Raw genomic sequence first — 18195 nt, 5'->3', positions numbered from 1 at the left:
CGCAGTAGGATAGGGAGCGGTAGGTAGGAGTACAATTAATATTCATATAATCAGTGCAATAGCACAATGGTTGAATTGTTTATGTTCTTCACCAATCTTGTAATGATGTTTACGCTATTTTGTTTCCTGCTATTAGTCATTGAAGCACATGTATTTTATACAAGAGCCAATTCCTTCAAAACATATTTTAAATGTTAATATGTGTACTTCTAGTATCTCCCTTTGGGCATGCCAGAGTTGCTAACTAAAGGGTAAGATGTGTTTCCATGATTTCCTTTGGGGAATTATGGTTACCATGTTCTGAAGATGAAGACACCATTCAGTGCACTGTCAGTTTAGGGGTCTGGATGATGCACTGTGAGCTAGCCAGGAATAAATTCAACACTTTCTGATGGTATGAGTGAACTCCGACCCCATAGTTTAGAAGCTTATGATGCCTAAATGCACATTCTTACTTAGAAAGTAGGAACTGTACAACATAGCACCGCCAATGTCCTAGTTTGGGTACTTATTTATTGGGCCTCCCGGGTAGTTTTCTTAAGTATGCCCTAGTACCCTACTCACCAGTTACCTGTAGATGCCTGTGGTGTTAGGTCTAATCCTCCTCAGCTAAAAAGGGAACCCCTATTTTTGCCTGTAGGTTGTTCAAGCTTAAACATTTCAAAGGATCACCCCATTATATTTACATTCTCTGAATTCCTTAAATCAAGGTGTCTAATGCTGCACCAGTCTTTATACCTGTAAACTACAGACATGCAGTGACACAAATGCTACAACAACAGGAGCTCACACTTATGGATATGGATGTTACCTTCTTGATAGAACGAATATTGGAGATAGCGGGGTGCACCGCGTCAAGTTGAATAAGTTACTCAATGAGGTATTATGAGTTTTGGGTGCTCACATAGGGTGGTGTTATCCGTCAAAAAACACCTTCAAATATCAAGATTTTCGTGTATGCGGAGCCCCGCAAGAACATCCCCTGGTGGAGCACACCAATTGAGATCACACAAAGGTGCTTCTGTTTTAAGCAGTGAGTCTTTATTACTTCATTTATGTAGTGATTTTAGGTTTGCACGGCTTCGATATTCAACAGCATATCGAGAATATTATAATCCATTTACATGTGAACATTACGCTCCAATGCATTTCGGGCGTAGGCGCCCTTGATCACGGAGAGCTAAAGGAGGAAGCAGAGAAAAATGACGGTGAGGGAAGGTGCTATATTTAAAAGGTAAAAGGAGTCTAGCGGCGTGCTCTTAGGTGTAGGGCTGCTAGGTTGAGTGTGCGCAAATAGAGTGCAGGGTAGGGAGGTGGTAGGAGAATTACCGCCAGTGAACATACGTAGACAACAAGTCTCTGAGTATTCAAAAGAAAAATGACGAAGAGGGATGAAGGCGTGCTCTTAGGTGTGGGGCAACTAGGCTAAGTGCGCGCAAGTAGAGTGCAGGGTAGGGAGGTGGTGGAGGTGTTACCGCTGGTGAAACAAGTCGACTTGTTTCACCAGCGGTAACACCTCCACCACCTCCCTACCCTGCACTCTACTTGCGCGCACTTAGCCTAGTTGCCCCACACCTAAGAGCACGCCTTCATCCCTCTTCGTCATTTTTCTTTTGAATACTCAGAGACTTGTTGTCTACGTATGTTCACTGGCGGTAATTCTCCTACCACCTCCCTACCCTGCACTCTATTTGCGCACACTCAACCTAGCAGCCCTACACCTAAGAGCACGCCGCTAGACTCCTTTTACCTTTTAAATATAGCACCTTCCCTCACCGTCATTTTTCTCTGCTTCCTCCTTTAGCTCTCCGTGATCAAGGGCGCCTACGCCCGAAATGCATTGGAGCGTAATGTTCACATGTAAATGGATTATAATATTCTCGATATGCTGTTGAATATCGAAGCCGTGCAAACCTAAAATCACTACATAAATGAAGTAATAAAGACTCACTGCTTAAAACAGAAGCACCTTTGTGTGATCTCAATTGGTGTGCTCCACCAGGGGATGTTCTTGCGGGGCTCCGCATACACGACAACCTTCTTGATAGAGACAAACAAATTATACAGAACAGCGGTATTTTATTCCTGGGTAAATTAACAAGGAGAATTGCAAAATCCTCACCAGTAGGAGGGATGTGTTACTGGTACTGACGATCTCTAGGCAATAAACCCAAGATTTAAAAGGGGCTAGGAATTATGGCCATAGTTAGACGGGATTAAAAACAAATCATAATATTAGGAAATAAAAGAGGAGGATGATTTTAGGCCTGAATTGAAAGAAGCTGTCAGTGTTCAAAGGCCCCAATTTCTCATGATTGTTAAGGGTCAATGAGCATGACATGGTGCCCTGGTCAGTATTAGGAGGACATGATGCTAACAGTGAAACTGCACGCTCTAAGGGACTAATGTTGAATTTATGATTATAAGGAGGAGCATGTGTTGTCATAGCTCATAAAGTCTGGAAACCAGTCTTTAGAAGAAATTAATGGATAATCTAGAAAGTATGTAAGCAATAGGCACTATGGTTTGGAAGTGAGGGAATGAGCCGAAGGCACTCATCATTAGCACATTAGGAAATAAATATGTCAATGGAACAATGAAACAAAAATCTATCAGATCAAAATTGTATTTCATATGGTTACGAAATCTATTTTTAACAAAAGTGTTCCGTTTGATGTGGCACCTACACTTTCAGTAGATATTTTTTGATAACAAGCTCCTTAAGCAGAGGTTTGCATGTACAAATCAAAAAAGCAATTGCCCTGGTATAAATAGATGTTTATCCCCGAGCATAGAGACATTTGTTTGTTTCTCCAGCCTGGGACCATCAAGCTTCAAATGCTGCACCTGGGCAGTGAACATATGCATCTGGAGGACTGCCCTAAATAGGGTGGACCTACTGATGCAAAAAAGCCTGTCACCCTGTAGTACATGGCTGCTGCCTTTGATTGACCACCAATAGAAGCTTGCTCTTCATGGCTGTTTATTTGCTTGGCATGACAGAAGAGCAACCAATTGATGTTTGTTATCCCATCCCACCAAGGTCTAAATAATTCCTTAAGTCGTAATTTGACATCCATCCATGACAACAGTTTGCGCGTCAATGTACATAAAAGAACCCTTGGTCACAATGCAAGGACATACTTCATCTTAAGTGAGGATGTTAGTGAGAATTTAGTTTGTATGAAGATTCAAAATAGTCATTTATATTTCTTATGTTGCCACCTCTAAGAGAAAGATATATATTGCGTATAACTCCACACTGCAGATTAACGTAAAAAGGTGAGTCTTGACATTGATGCGCATGACAACATCTCCTTTGGGCTCCAGAAGGGCCTCAGACATAACAAATGCAAGAACATCAGTGACAGGCACATCAAAGAACGAGATATTATCACCTAGTTGCCAGAAGACCCAACATTGCTGCCACAGAAAAGTGGAACATTGGCCTAGAAAGTGCAAGGTGGCCTGTTAGTTTTGTGGTGTTTGACAGGGGCTATCAGAGATGATCGGAACATTGGGATGGCCATCGCAAAAAAACTGTGAGCCAGCTTACTGCTTTGAGGTACATTATTGTACTCTGCCCCCTGCCAATCTCACTCTTTAAAGGTACCAAGTCTGGCACTTGGACCTAGAACATGGCTAGGATAAGGGGTACATAGTCTGTCCTCTTGTGAAAAACCCTGCTGACATATGAATCTCACACTCTCTATCAGCTGCAGTGTGGATGGCTTCCCTGAAGGAGTGCCGAACAGTGCTTAATTTGAGCCAGTGGTTTCCGGTGCTCAGCACCAGCACTTAATTGTTGCCATTTGTACTCTGAAATGAACACACCAATAGTTGTATAATAATTATTTATACACCTAAAATGACTAATACCAGCTGCCCAAACATTGTTATAGCTTTTGGCGGACAGCAATAGTTCAAATTGTCTCCCTTGTGGAACAGGCAGGGGCAATGGGTGTTGCAAGATACAGTGTCCTCCTGGCAAGGGCCCTGGCACTTATTTTTTTTTAACAAATTAAGCACTGGTGCTGACCACCAAGACTGACAGGGAAAAGAGAGGCCTTTCGAGTACAGAAGGACATAGAGCTTCTCCAATGAAATGGAACCAGGACTCCCCTTCTGTTTACTAGTAAGTCATCTTGAGGAAAGTGGAAGGAGGGTTATGTGTTAAACAACTGCAATAATATCTATTGCCTGTCAAAGCCAGTGACGACAAACACTTCTTCACTCTTACTGGCAAGTAAACTGCCTGTACTGCTAAGAGACAACCCAGAAGGTCAAGATGTTTGCTCTTGAGACAATACATTACCCCCCAGCCTAGGGTTGTTGGAGGATCTTATTGTAACATGTCTACTGCTCCTTAATACATCGCAGGCTTAAAGAACCCACTTTGACACTCCCGACCAGAAATGAAAATTACAAAATATCTTCAATTCCAATGAAGCACTCATAACAGGACTTCTTTGTTCTTAGGTATATACATGTTGAAGGATAAACATGTGCCCCAACTTCATTTCTCAGCAGTGGTAGCCAACTGACTGGAATAGAAGTCTCAAACCACAAAAATGGTGGAACCTGACTCTGCCCCGGATTTATTGCTAAAAGAGTTGGCAGACCTCAAACTTTCCATAGAGCCTGTGAACTCAGCAGTAGTGGCCATGATCACAGAGTTACAATCACTTTCAGGGGCAATCACCACATTCCAGGTACAGCTCACGACAATAGAGCACATGGAGAGGAGATGTGATAATCACCAGAATGTGGGCCTGAACTGTTGAGATCTCACAAGAAAACCTTTGATTTGGATGACTGCCGTCATAGAGACATGCAAGCATTTCTAACTATTCAATTCGCCACCTTCTTAAACATGACATTTAACAGTTACAATGAGTTACAATCACATTGAGTGTGATCTCGTAATAGTGCCACCAGTGTTACCCTTTGACAAAACCTACTTTGCTGTGTAAAACAGCAATAAGCAAGGTAATTGATCATGGCAGTGAAAAAGCATGGCCCATACCAATTCGAGTATAACCTGACTTATTTCTCTGTAGATTTTGTCTCATAACTGAAATGCCAAAATAAATTCTTACTGGCCCTTCACCCATGGCTGTGCAACAAAGGGATGTAGCGCCTCTTGGAATTGGCTACAATGCTGATTACAGTTTACAGACATACAATGTAATAGGAGGAACCAGAGGATTTGGAGAACTTTCTAACTGAATTGGAGGGCACAGACATACTGATGGCACCATTGAGATCAAGTACACAAGACAATCCAGCAGCCAAGCCAGACGAATGAGAGGATAATGAGTGCGACGAAATACTCTACTGTAAAATAGGTGACTTGAAAATAGTCACAAGGGGAATAAAGAAGCAGCAGCAGACACAAACCAAGGAGGGAGACAGATCTAGGCCACCTCTTAAATTGCAACGCTTTCAGGACACAGAGCCTAACACTTCACGGACTTTGCCACTGAAGACTCTAGAACTGGAAAAAGTGTCTGGAGGGGTCTTCTCCACAATGCAAAGGTGCATCAGTAAACTTGGTGTGTGGAAAGTGGTAGGGAATTTGAGGGAAGGGTTCTAAGGTCCCTCTGAGAGCCTTAGCATCCATGGACAAAACTACTATAAATTTATCTTACATGCTCTTTCTACAGATCTATCAATGTATTATGGTTTGCAAAATATATACAGCAGGAGTATTCAGTCCTCTGACAATATAATTACAACATATGGGTTTGCGTTGATGATATTGTGCAAGTATGATTAACAATATGGAGCTAACCCTCTTGGTCAAGATGTCAACTACATGTATAGCGAATAAAGAGCTTGACATTTCTTGGCATTAGGAGTAACATTGAGTTCCTCTACCCTAAAATTACTAGACTGATAAATGATGATGAGGAAAAGAGTTTGATACTCCGTATACCTGGTTTATCTACTTTATTTCTCCTCATATCATTGACTTGATCCTATCATTGGATTATCTTTAGAGTGGGGGGAGTTCACTGATTCAATGGGGCATGGCCCACCTCTATCTTTAGGGATTCTGCATGTCTACTAAAACTATGTACAGCCACATAAACATCTGAACATTCATTAATTGAGGCACTCAGTTCTGCCTTTTAATTGACAATACCAATACGCATAAAGAACAAGGTTAAAAACTGCTCACTAGTACACATTAATATGCTACTGATCCCAAACCAGTGCACAGGCGGTGTTCGCCCTTAATATTACCAGCTTAACACATTTCATTAAACAAAAGAAAATTCTCACATTCTTTGGCCGTCAGTGGCCAGATTTTGCTCTACTATGAGAGACACACCTGACATAAGAAGGCAAAAAGGGATGTAGGGATTGAATAGGACAAGCACTTCATCTCAGCTATACACACCAAGTAGACAGCCCAAGGCACTTGAACAGCCCATAGAAAAAGGGGAGCTGCATAATATGTACATCATTACTAGTCAATTTATTGCATATATCGTCAGATGCTCAGAGGAGATCTAATTTTTCTATGTTCTGCATACACAATGCACAAATAATTGTGGAGTCAATATATGCCCCTTTAGAGGATAAGTCTGACTTTTCTCCATTCTCGGTAGACAATTCACATCGTTTGGAAAGATAAGAGTCTGGATGGAAGGTGATTTGAATGTCACTGTAGAAACTGTACATATGAAACAATAGCTGGAATATCCTGAAGGATATGTTTTTTTTTTATTTTGAAGGTTTCATATAGCGCTAGCTCCACCCGAGGGTATCTGAACGCTTTACATTTGCAATGGTTATAAACAAGGAAGCCACAATAGTTATGACCAAAAACAAATTATACATGGTGGTCTGAGAGAGTAAGGAAAATGATGCGTGGGTAGAGAATAAATAAAAACCAATTAAAAGAACAAGAATGTCGATATTGATAGCACTTTTTTAGTATACCAGGGGGGCTTGGTAGACAAGGTAGGTGTGTGGCGGAATATAGTAAGGCAAAGAGTGGAGGAATTGAGAAAAAAAAGGGCTGGTAAGGGAGGGGAGAGGGGGTGTGGAGGGTGTCAGGAGGAGGGTGTGTGAGTTCAGGAGGTAGGCGGAGTTGCTTAAGGAAGGAGGAAGGAGAGTAGTCAGAAAGGAGGGCAAGGAATTCATTTCCCCAATATTTAGGGGGCCTTTCCAGAGAAGGAGCGGGATTGGGAGGCGGTTTTTTTGAGTAGTGAGGGTATGAGAAGAAGAGAGTTGGTGTTTCACAGCGTTCGGGCGCAGAAAGTTTATTGAGTTTGGTTCAGAGGTTGATTGGAGTCTTTTAATAAAGGGCTTTGTGCGTAATACAGGCAATTTTATGGGAGGATCTGCCTTCGATGGGGAGCCATTTGTGGTCCTAGCGGGCAGGTGAGATGTGGTCAAAATGTTTACAGTTTGTTGTTAGTATGGCTGCGAGGTTGAGGATGGATTTGATGGGTGCAAGTGTGGATTTTCGGAGTACCAGAGAGAAAGGCATTACCGTAGTCGATTTTTGATAGGACAAGAGATTGGATAGCTAATTTGAAATCTTCTGCTGGGATGAAAGGTTTGATTTTTTTGAGATGCAAAGTGCAGTTTTTGCTCAGTTCTTTACATGGGAATTTAGCATGAGATTATTGTTATGGGTGATGCCGAGTGATTTGACATATTCGGCAAAGGAGAGAGAGCAGTGTAGGGCATGAAGGTCAGCGATCCAAATTTGAATGGGGAGAGGGTTGTTTTTGGGAGAGAAGAGGATGATCTCAGTGTTGTTAGGGTTGAGTTTGAGATGGTTGTTGTAGTGCCAGGATTGGATCTTGGTTAGTGTAGTGTTAATGTGCAGGATATCAGAATGGGATTTTATTTTATAGTACAGTTGGGTGTTGTCAGCGTACAGGTGGTAGTTGATTTTGGCTTGTTTAAGAATGAGGGTAAGAGGTTCCATAAAGAGGTTGAAAAGGGCTGGAGAGAGGATGGATCCTTGGGTGACACCTAGGGAGACAGATGTTAGGCTAGAGAGGCAGTTTTAAATTTTAATTTGTTGGGTTCTATGTTGGAACTGGAAGTAGGAGGAGAACCAGCTAAGGACAGTGCCATTAAGGCTGAAGCGATTTTTGAGTGCATTGAGTAGGGTTGGGTAGTTAACTGTGTCAAATGCAGCGGTAAGGCCAAGAAGGATGAGTGGGTAGGTCTTGCCTTTGTCCAGGGCAAGGTGGATGTCATTGACTATGTTGAGCAGTGCAGTTTCAGCGCTGCAACCTTTGCGGAAGACGGGATTGACGGGGTCAAGAAGGTGGAACGTGTCAATATGTTTGTCTAGTTGAAGTAGGGTGCATTTTTCAAGGGCTTTGGAGAGGAGGGTGAGGTTGAAAATAGGATGGAGGTTGTTAGGGTCATTAGGGTCAGCCTTGGGGGTTTTTGGGATGGGAGTGATTTGTCTGAGTTGAAGGGAGATGGGAACACTCCCTGTTGAGAGGGAAGCATTAATGATGCTGATCCAGAAATGGACAATGACATGTTTGAGATCTTGGATGAGTGCAAAAGGGAATGGGTCTTTAATGTGAGAGGATAGTTTGAGTTTGGATAGGATGTTGGAGACTTCCAGTTCAGAGACGGAGTGGGAATTATGCCTTGAGGCATTATTTTTAAGCGGTGAGGTAGTGAGGTGGGGTTCAGGAGGGGTATGTGATGGGAGGAGGAGTAAGGGAGTCGGGTGGTTTCAAGGGGAGGGGTGGAAGAGGTGTAGTATGCAGGGGATGTTGAAGGGTGAGCGAGGGTTGAGTTGCTAGGAAAGCATTGATTTTTAATAATGTTGAACAGTTCTCTGGGTCTGTTTTTGGCACAGGAGAGTTGCAGACAAAAGAAAGATGCTTTTCCCGAAAATCTGTGTTTTTTGTAAGAGGATCTTGCAATTCTAAAGAGAGCAAGATGGGGTGGGGAGGGGTGTTGTCTCCATGTTCTTTCAGCCAATCGCAGTGAGCGTCTTTCTTTATTAAGGTCTAAGGTAAACCATGTTTTCGAGGGGACATTTTTTAGCGTTTTAGTTTTCAGAGGGGCAAGTTGATCTAAGACCACAGAGACAGTTTTGTTAAAGTGCTCAGTGAGTTAATTCGCATTTGAAGAGGGGGGCGGGGTGAGACGTAGTTGGCTTTGGAGTTTAAGTTCCACTGTGCCAGGTGGGTGGGGGGGGGGTTTGCTTAATATTTCTGGTCATAATTGTGGTTTTATTGTTTTTTACAGGGGCGGGTGGTGCTCGAGGGGAGATTGTGAACAGAATGAGATGGTAGTCAGTCCAGTCGATAGGGATAATGTTGGATAGTGATGTCAAATCAGGGTTGGAGATGATGGCGTCTAGAATAGCTCCTTTGGCGTGAGTAGGGGAGTGGCAAAGTTGCTTGCGGTCGCTAATCTCAAAAAGATTATTGAGAAGGTTAATTGTGGGATCATCCGGTTCATTCCAGTGCAGGTTAAGATCTCCTAGGAAGAGATTTTTGGAGTTGGAAAGTAGCGATTTAGTTATAAGGTCCGATAGTTCTTTGGCAAAGGGAAGGGGTTCACTAGGAGGGTGGTAGATGTTATGAAGTCGTATTGGGGGAGAGCTTCTCATTTTAAGTTTGGCTCCTAAGTATTCAAAGGTTGTGTAGTTAGTGTTACTGATTGGGGAGAGTTGTAGTTCTTTTTTTAAAATGATTGCTAGACCACCCCCAATTTTTCAGGTCTGTCTTTTCTGAGAATGGAATAGCCAGGGGGTACAAGAAGGTCAAGGATGGAAGTAGAGTGATCTTTGAACCAGGTTTCCGTGAGGAAGGCGATGTCAGTGTCTTCGTTAAGGATGGTTTCAGACATTTTGGTTGCATACCGGACAGCCGTGTTGCAGTTCACAAGCATGCAGGTAAGGAGTTTAGGGTTGGTGTTTTTGAGTGAGGGGAGGAGAGATCTTTAAGAGGGAGATTGTTATGGTAGGCATTGCAGAGGTCAGAGAGGTCAGGCGGAGTAGGTACTCAATGTTCGGAGGGGTCTGTGAGCATGGGTGAGGCGAGGCGTCGTTAACAAAAGCGTTGGATATGAGCATTTTTGAGGGCTAGCACTTTGGGCAGCGGGCAAAGAGGAGCGGGTTCTGGGTTTGTAGGATTTGAGCTGATTGAAATTTTTTCTGAGTAGGGTAAGTTCAGTGACCAGGGTGGAGAAATTGTAGTCCAAGTTATGAAGTGTCTGGTTGAGGTTAGTTAGGAGGGAAGTGGTTGTGGCTGGAATGGAGGAGGGGTTTGGGACAGAGTGGCTAGGGTGAGGGGGTTTATGGCTTGGCGAGGGCGAGTCACCAGGAGGGTTTGACGTGGGTAGTTCAGGGCAGGAAGAAGTGAGGGAGGCCAGGGGAGGGGAGGGAGGTGTGGGCCGGTGTTGGGAGTGAGGGATGGACGTGATGCAGGATGTCCAGGTGGAGAGTGAGGGGGAAAGGGAGAGACGTGAGGGTAGAGGGTGAGGGGTAAGGGGAGATGTGGGAACAACGTAATGGTTGGAAGTGTAGTTTGTGGAGGGGTTATGGTCGTTATGGGACGGTTTAGGGGATGGAGGGGGCTAGGGAGGAGATATGGTGTTGGTGGTGGACAGTCATTAGGGGACAAGGAAATATTGGGCGGAGTGTATTAGAGGAATTGGGGGTGTCAGGATCCAGAGAGGGTGGTAGAAAAGAAGTTAAGGAGAGGGATGTGTTGTTATGGGTAGGTGTGCCATGGGGGTGTAGAGTTTGACTCTGGGAGGCGTGGAGGAGCTGGGAGGGGGCAGGGGTGGGAGCGGGTGTGGGGAGGGGGAAGGGATTGAGATAGGGGAGGGTTCAAGGGCGGGTGACAGAGTAGAGGTGTTGAAGGGATGGGGTTTGGAGTTGGGGCGGCTGTAGTGAACCAGGAGGTGTTTTGGGATTGCGTGGATGTTGAGGAAGGAGTAGGTACTGTTAGCTGGCCAAATAGAGTGCTAAAAATTAGTTCAACAATTGTAAGGTGCTACTCTGAGGCTTGAATCAGGATGTTTCCAGTTTTGTAGATGGAAATGGTCATTTCACCAGGGAAAAAAGAGGTTGGAGAAGTGGAAAGTTTGTAACAGAAGGGGATTTCGGTTGGTCTAGATACTGGGAGGTGACACAAAAAGGTGCTCTTCCATTTGGAGAGGCGTTTGGTATTGAAAATAAAGTAAGTTTTAATGGGGGATGTGAGGCTGTGGTAGTTGTTTTCAATTAGGGTTTCAGGATGTCGGATTAGAAATGTATGATTAAAATTCTTTTTGGCATTTTTTTAAAGGTTGGGAGGGTATGGCATGGTCCAAGAGGTGGGTCTAAGTTTGGTGAGAGCGGGGTGCTTGTCGGTTAGGACAGGAACAGGGGGTGGTGTGTGGATGGTATTGAGGTAGGACATGATGGCGAAGTGTAGCTGGGGGAGAATTAAAGGAGCAAGAAAAGAGGTAGGGGAGAAGTTATGAAAAGGAGGTTTGGTTAGAGCAAGGAGGGAGAGGGTAGGGAAAAGAGGGTGGGGTAATTTACGTAATCTCAGCAGCATATCTGGGTGGGAAAGAGTGACGTGGATAGGTGGGGTAGTGGGGGATGGAGAAATTTGGGTGAGGTAGGGGTGGGCGGGGGCTATTCGGCTTGGGAAGTTAACAAATAGAGAGCGGAGAAAGGCCAAGGTTGGTGCCTAAGATGGTGCTAGGTGACAATGAGATGGGGGGGGGGCGGTGGGTAAGCATATGGGTTAAGAGGAGGTATGCCGGCGGGTAAAATGAGGTCAGTTTCAGAGTTCCAGGACAGCAGTCTGATTATACTCTGGAGAATCTTATATCCTCGAGACACTAGTTATACTTTTTACTTCTTACTCGCTCGGTAACCGTACCACAATCCAAAACTTTATAATAGCTCAGCTTAACAGGAAACATAGTAGAAATTTCTATAATATAATAAAGAATTAGATTTCTGACCATGATCTTATAGATCTTCAACTAGAGAACGACTTCACTGCCACCCTCAATGGGACCTTGTCGAATGAATGTCTCTAAAGTTAAAGAACCATAGGACAAGGAACGGCTCTGTTAACATGTTGCACAATTTTTAGATGAGAACAGAGACAGTGTTTTCTGCAGAGATAATAATAATAATAATAATAATAATAAGGATATTTGTAGTGTGCCTTTTTACACCTAACAGCTCATCCAAGTGCAGCGAGAGAGTGACTAGAGGAAAGATGTCATGCCATATGTCTACCTACTTGACCGAACTGCGATTCATGACTTCGCTGGTATCCACGGAAAATAGCCATGCTTTTAGTCTCCTTCAGAACAGAAGGTCCAGTGATTCCATCCTTAGATGGGGTAGAGAATTCCATGCCTGAGCGCTAGAAAGGCTATGGAGGAACCACCCCATCTAAGTTTCCTTACCCGTGGAATAACTGCCTGGTTCATTCTTGGGGATCTGAGATTATGGCTTGGTTTGATGCATTCTACCAAAGAGGGGAGGTACCCTTGATCTCTAGCATTAAAACTTCTGTGACAGAAGCACATGGTTTTAAAAATGATTCTCTCTTTAAGTGGCAGCCAGTGCAGGCAAGCCAGAGCAGCATGTCTCTGTAGATGTAGTACAAGGCAGGCCGCAGCATTTTGCATGTGCTGTAGTTTCTGTGATCTCAGTTCCCAAGTAGAGTACATTTCAGTATTCCAACTGGGAGGTGACTGATTACTGCAATGATTTTGCTTGCCAAGAACAGAGGGACACTGAAAATCATTAAAAACCTTTGCAGGGTGTTGGAGCACTTTCCCACCACAGCAGCTATCTGGTGCTCTAATGATAATGCCGGGTCTAACCATACTCCCAGATTCTTTATTTTTTCCTTGAGGACAGGGGTGAGGCCCATTACGTCAGACCACCAAACCATTGTCCAAACAGAGGGGCTTTTCTCTACGATGAGAACCTTAATTTTTATGCCATTTAATTTGAGGACGCTATTGGCCATGAATGTGTCCACCTCTGGCAGGCTCCTTTCAAATTGTACAGCCCCCCCATCCGACTCCCGAGATAGAGCAACTATAGTTGAGTGTCATCCTCATAGGATACAATCCTCACATTATGACACTCAACAATTTCAGCCAGGGGCACATATAAATATTAAATTGCACAAGGCTAAAGATAGAGCCAGTGACAGTAGGATCGGATCTGAGGAGTTAGGTTTTTGCACCACTTAGAAGGAGTGCCCCTGTAAAAAGGATGCCAGCTGTAGCCAGGCAAAGCTCCTCACACCTCAGTCCGCTAGCCTGGGTAAGAGTAGGCCTTGTGACACAGTTTCAAAGGCAGCGCTCAGGTTGATCATAATTAGTGCTGCCATCTGGGCGCCAATCAGCATAGCGCCACCGAGATTCAGTGACCAATAACAGGGCTATGTCTGTGAAATAGTGCACCCGGAAGCTGGATTTAGAAAAATGTAATAAGTTATTGGCCTCAATAAACTTAGTCAGCTGTCTATTGACCAGTTTTTCTGTGACTTTTCAAAAAGAAGAGCAGGAGGTAGGTCTTAAATTGTGAGGGGTTTAGGGAGGTTTTTTTAGTAGCTAAGTAACCATTGCCTGTTTCCATTTTAGGGGCACTTGTCCCAGTGAGAAAGACCTGAATGCGCATCGTTACTCAATAATTGATTTGTGGATTAATCACAAATATTCCAAACTTCTTTAGATATGGCCCCAGGCAAGTGTAAATGTGACATTTAGAAAAGGCTAGCCTATGAGAGAACTCGGCGATCTAGGAGCCTCTCTGCTTCTGCATTCACTCAAGTCTGCTTTTATATTCACAGATCATCTTGATCCTGATGTTGAACTGCCCTTACTACACACAGGCACAGGTGTATCCCATGCTACACTGTTACCAGGAACACATTATGGACTCATTCATCCACCTTTACCAAGGAGCATACCCTTTGATGAAGCATGCTACTAGAAGAGGTTGAGAGTTTCACGTCCTGTTACTGAATATATGGCAGTCACAAGCAGGTAGAACCAGAGCATTAATATTATCCAGAGGAAACCTGCTTTATTTATAGTTCACTAGAGTCTCCAGTATCATTAAGTTAGGTGCAATTCAATGCAGTATCTTCAAGCTTATCCTCTCATTTCCATTCATGTAGTTCATTAAAGTTTTGCAGAAATGGTCTGGAATAACCTTTTACTGGATTTAGGAGCTCTTGCTTGCTCTTATCTTTTCCTCACGAAAATAAAGACCTTGCTTTTATTTGTAGTTTGAGTTCTGGCAGGTATTGAATAACATAACATAAGATATAAGATATCAAGGTTTGCAAAAGGTGGTCTGTGTTCTATGTCTACAATGAGAATCCAACCTCATCAGGGTCATGTTTTAAACTCATCGGTCAAAAAAAGTACAAGAAATATGTTGGTGTGCTCTCTTGGTACAACATGACTTATAAAGTGAATAATTTGCACCAACCAATCCAAAGGTCATGAGAAATTTGATTTTTCTATATTTGATTTGGAGTTTCACCTAAAATTCACTCCTAACTTGAAACCTTTTGTTACCCATGAGCATAACATTTGCATGGAAAACGCGGCACCAATCCAAAGAAGGGTTCTGCTAATTCCACAAATGTTTGAAGAATTCATAGTCCCATTCCCATACAAGCACCAGACTGAAAATCAACATGTGTGCATTATCAGCTGTAGTCAACTCACGCAATAGAAAATAGTCAGTTATCCCTGACTCAAAAGCTTGACTCTAAGGTTTGAATGCAAGCATATGAATGCTAGGTTGTGGAAACACATTATATATATTAAGTACTTGTGTTAACCATGTAGGGGAATTGCAGGGTCTTGGTGAGCATTTAAGTTGATCCAAATGTGAATAGTCATCATTGACCCCAAAGGATAACAATAAAAGCAGACAATGTGGCAGGCCACCGATGGAAGAGAAGGGGGAGGTTAAACTCATTGAGACATTCAGTAAAGAAGGTGTAATGGACCCACCTTCACATGCAGAGCAGGTTGTATCATTGTATAATGTTAATTTTCAGATGAGGAGAGTGAGAGTGACAGTAACCCTGTCGCCTCATGCTCAAAGGTAGGACTGCAGGAGATAATCACACACATGACATGCACAATCACCAAAGGAATGAAAGAGAATTTATAGAGGGGTTGTAGGAGAAGATAGGATGAATGAGTTGGCGTGTATATTCAGAAAATGTATAAAGAGAGATAATTAAACAGACACACAGGGGATAAGGTAAGAGCTGTTAAAAAATTGAGAAGAAGGAGTAAACAACAAAACACATTTTGAGTGAGATAGTTATTATAGTAGCTGCAGTTTGTGGTGAGAAGTGCTGGTCCTGCTGGGTGCATGATCTGCATGCATCGTTAGTACAATTCTCTCCACCTCGTATCTCCTTGCCTTGAAAGATGAGAAATTCCACGGGGTTTCAGTTCTTATGAGGTAGACTGCCTGCACAAAGAATACGCGTGTGGACTACAACCCCCAAGAAGAAGCAGTGGTTTAAGTGACCGCTGCCTGTGAACACTTGCTGGCTGTCCTGTTCTGAAAAGTGTGCTGGTATTAGAGCCTCGGTCAGATCAGCCCTGCACACCCCAGCAGCAGCCCTACTGTCCCCACTTCAGCAGACAGAGAAGGAGCCTTTCAACACTACTGCTCGTTATAGCTTCTTCACTGAGTTTCCATAATGAACTAGAGAGCCAGCATCCTTTTAAGATGATAGAGCGCACATGTGGCACTCGTTCACGCTATGTTGAGAGAATTCGAGCTCTGGAATTTACTGCATTTCATATGGAGCAGATTACAGGAAATGAGCAAAGCGATGGACCTAGTCACATTGTTTTGTACTGGGTAATGGTACCATTCTCTTTCCTCATCTTTTTCCTCAGCTTACCCATTCTCTTTACCACTTCATCCGTTTATACTAAGAATAGTACAATTTTGAAGACTAGAGAGGGCTTTCTCTGCCTTCAGCTATTATTTGATTGGAGTAGAGTTTTAGGTAAAGTGCAATCTGTTTACAGATAAAGCTAATTTATAAAGTTATGTTTTGTACTCAAATTGGTGGGTACGGCCTCCACCGGAGGTGGTTTTGTGAAGACCAGCCTTAACGGTCAGCACAGAGCGATTAAACATGATGAATGACTAAATAACAGCAATGCATTTACACAACTCAGGGAGGCTTTCTTGCTTCGGAACACCCACCCTGCATACATTATACCTGGCGCAGGTATAATGTGGCACAGGGGTTTACAAAGTGACGCATCTACCTTGATGCATCACTTTGTAAATATAACCAACACTGCACATTTCTTACGCCGCTGGTGCGTCACAAAAAGTGACACACCGGCAGCGCAAAAGTGACGCAAGGGCTCATAAATAAGCCCCTGTGGCTGTAAAGGAAAGCTGAGGTGGGTCCAGGGAGTGCTGCAAACCCCCTGATGATCACCTGCCACCACCACCTCATGCTGTCAGATAGCCACCTGTCAATGTGGCAATGAAAGGTGAAATAAACTGACTACCTGCTCCTGGAGAGATTTTGGCACATGTTGGATTGATTGCAGGGAAGCCTAAAAGGGAAGAGAACTACCAGCAGGCCTCACTGATCCTGAACAGGGCAGTGCCAAGGAACCAGTGAGAGCTGAGGCTGTCCCACTGACAGTGTTGATGCCCCAATCACTAAACCATGGAGTACAGCGTTCTAAAAGAAACAAGTAAATTTAAATCACAGCATTTGATTTAGGTGAAAACACTACTACCCCAATTTTAAACATCTAGGTTAATTCCATCTTTCATTATTTTGTTGCATCCTCATGACAGAATTAATTAAATACCTCTTGAAATAGAAATTGGTTTCACAACATTCTGGCGAGAATATGCTTTGGACAATTTGAGTAAGACGTTTACTTTTTCTTTTAATTAATGTTTTTTTAGCCTACACATATTGATTCACTTACATCAAGACATATAAACCAACTTTGGATCGGCTATGAGAACCAAGACTATACCTCTCGTCCATCAGGGTTTGTCTAGTTTAATAAACCCTGATTAAGATGATGAGAACTAAGATCAACATGTTTCGTTTGGATACTTTGCCTAATTCTGTATTCGATGAGAGTAAATCTTAGACTAACTTCATTTAGTCATTCTTCCAGTAGAAACTCTAAAAGGATTAGATTGCCAAGTATCAGGTTGGCAATCTTTATGTTTCAATAAATCTCCAGTGTCCTGTAAACACTGTTTTTTAACCATAATTACTGATTTTTGGACCTTCAAATTATAGTAGTAATAAACCAGAATTTTTCTAGACTACAATCTAAACACACATTTTGGATCATTATAGGTTGTATTGATTCAGCTACAACCATTTATAAGACTAGTGATGGAAATTTTACCAGTAATATTTCACTATTAAACCAACTAACAGAAAGGTGAAGGAAGGACCTATCCCATCAAAGTTGGTGATGTATATCTCCTTCTTTCCAATTCTGGGCCACTCTGTGGCACAAATGGTCTTTATTTTCTTTTCACAAACATTATTAAATGTAATTTCACTTTTTCACAAATATTTGGGTATATTTTCTATTTTTTGACAAGGTCCATCTAATAATAGGTAGCATTTGTAAATATTTCTTTTGCTGAAGGGTCAGCATTCTTCATAGGAATTGCAATGTCCTGAAGATGGTCTTATAGATCATTTATGCAATAGGCTGAAACATTGACACGTGAACTCATTTTGTCTGTTCTACCAATTAACCTATATGATTCTTAAAGGTGTGTTAAGCATCTTGTTTTTCCAGTTTAATCAGGTAGTATAGATTGGGGATAGAGTGGAATGGAAAGGATTTGAGTAGGATGGAGTGGGGTAGACTGGGGTAGCGTGGGGCGGGATAGGTTGGTTTCAGAGTAGCGTGGGTAGATTGAGGTAGCATTGTAGCATGGAGTGGGATAGACTGGTTTATAGTAAAGTGGGGTAGATAAGGATAGTGTGGAGTGGAGTAGATTGTAGTGGGTACATTGGGGTACTGTGAGGTAGAATGAAGCGGGGTTGATTAGGGTAGACTGTAGTGGTGAAGAGTGGGGTAGATTGGGTGGAGAAGTAAGAGGTAGATTGTAGTGGAGTGGGGTAGATTGGTGTGTGGTCAGATAGATTGTAGTGGAGTGAGGTA

Source organism: Lissotriton vulgaris, chromosome 8 (assembly GCF_964263255.1).
Source record: "Lissotriton vulgaris chromosome 8, aLisVul1.2, whole genome shotgun sequence".
Lineage (NCBI taxonomy): Eukaryota > Metazoa > Chordata > Amphibia > Caudata > Salamandridae > Lissotriton > Lissotriton vulgaris.
This window is presented reverse-complemented; position numbering follows the sequence as displayed.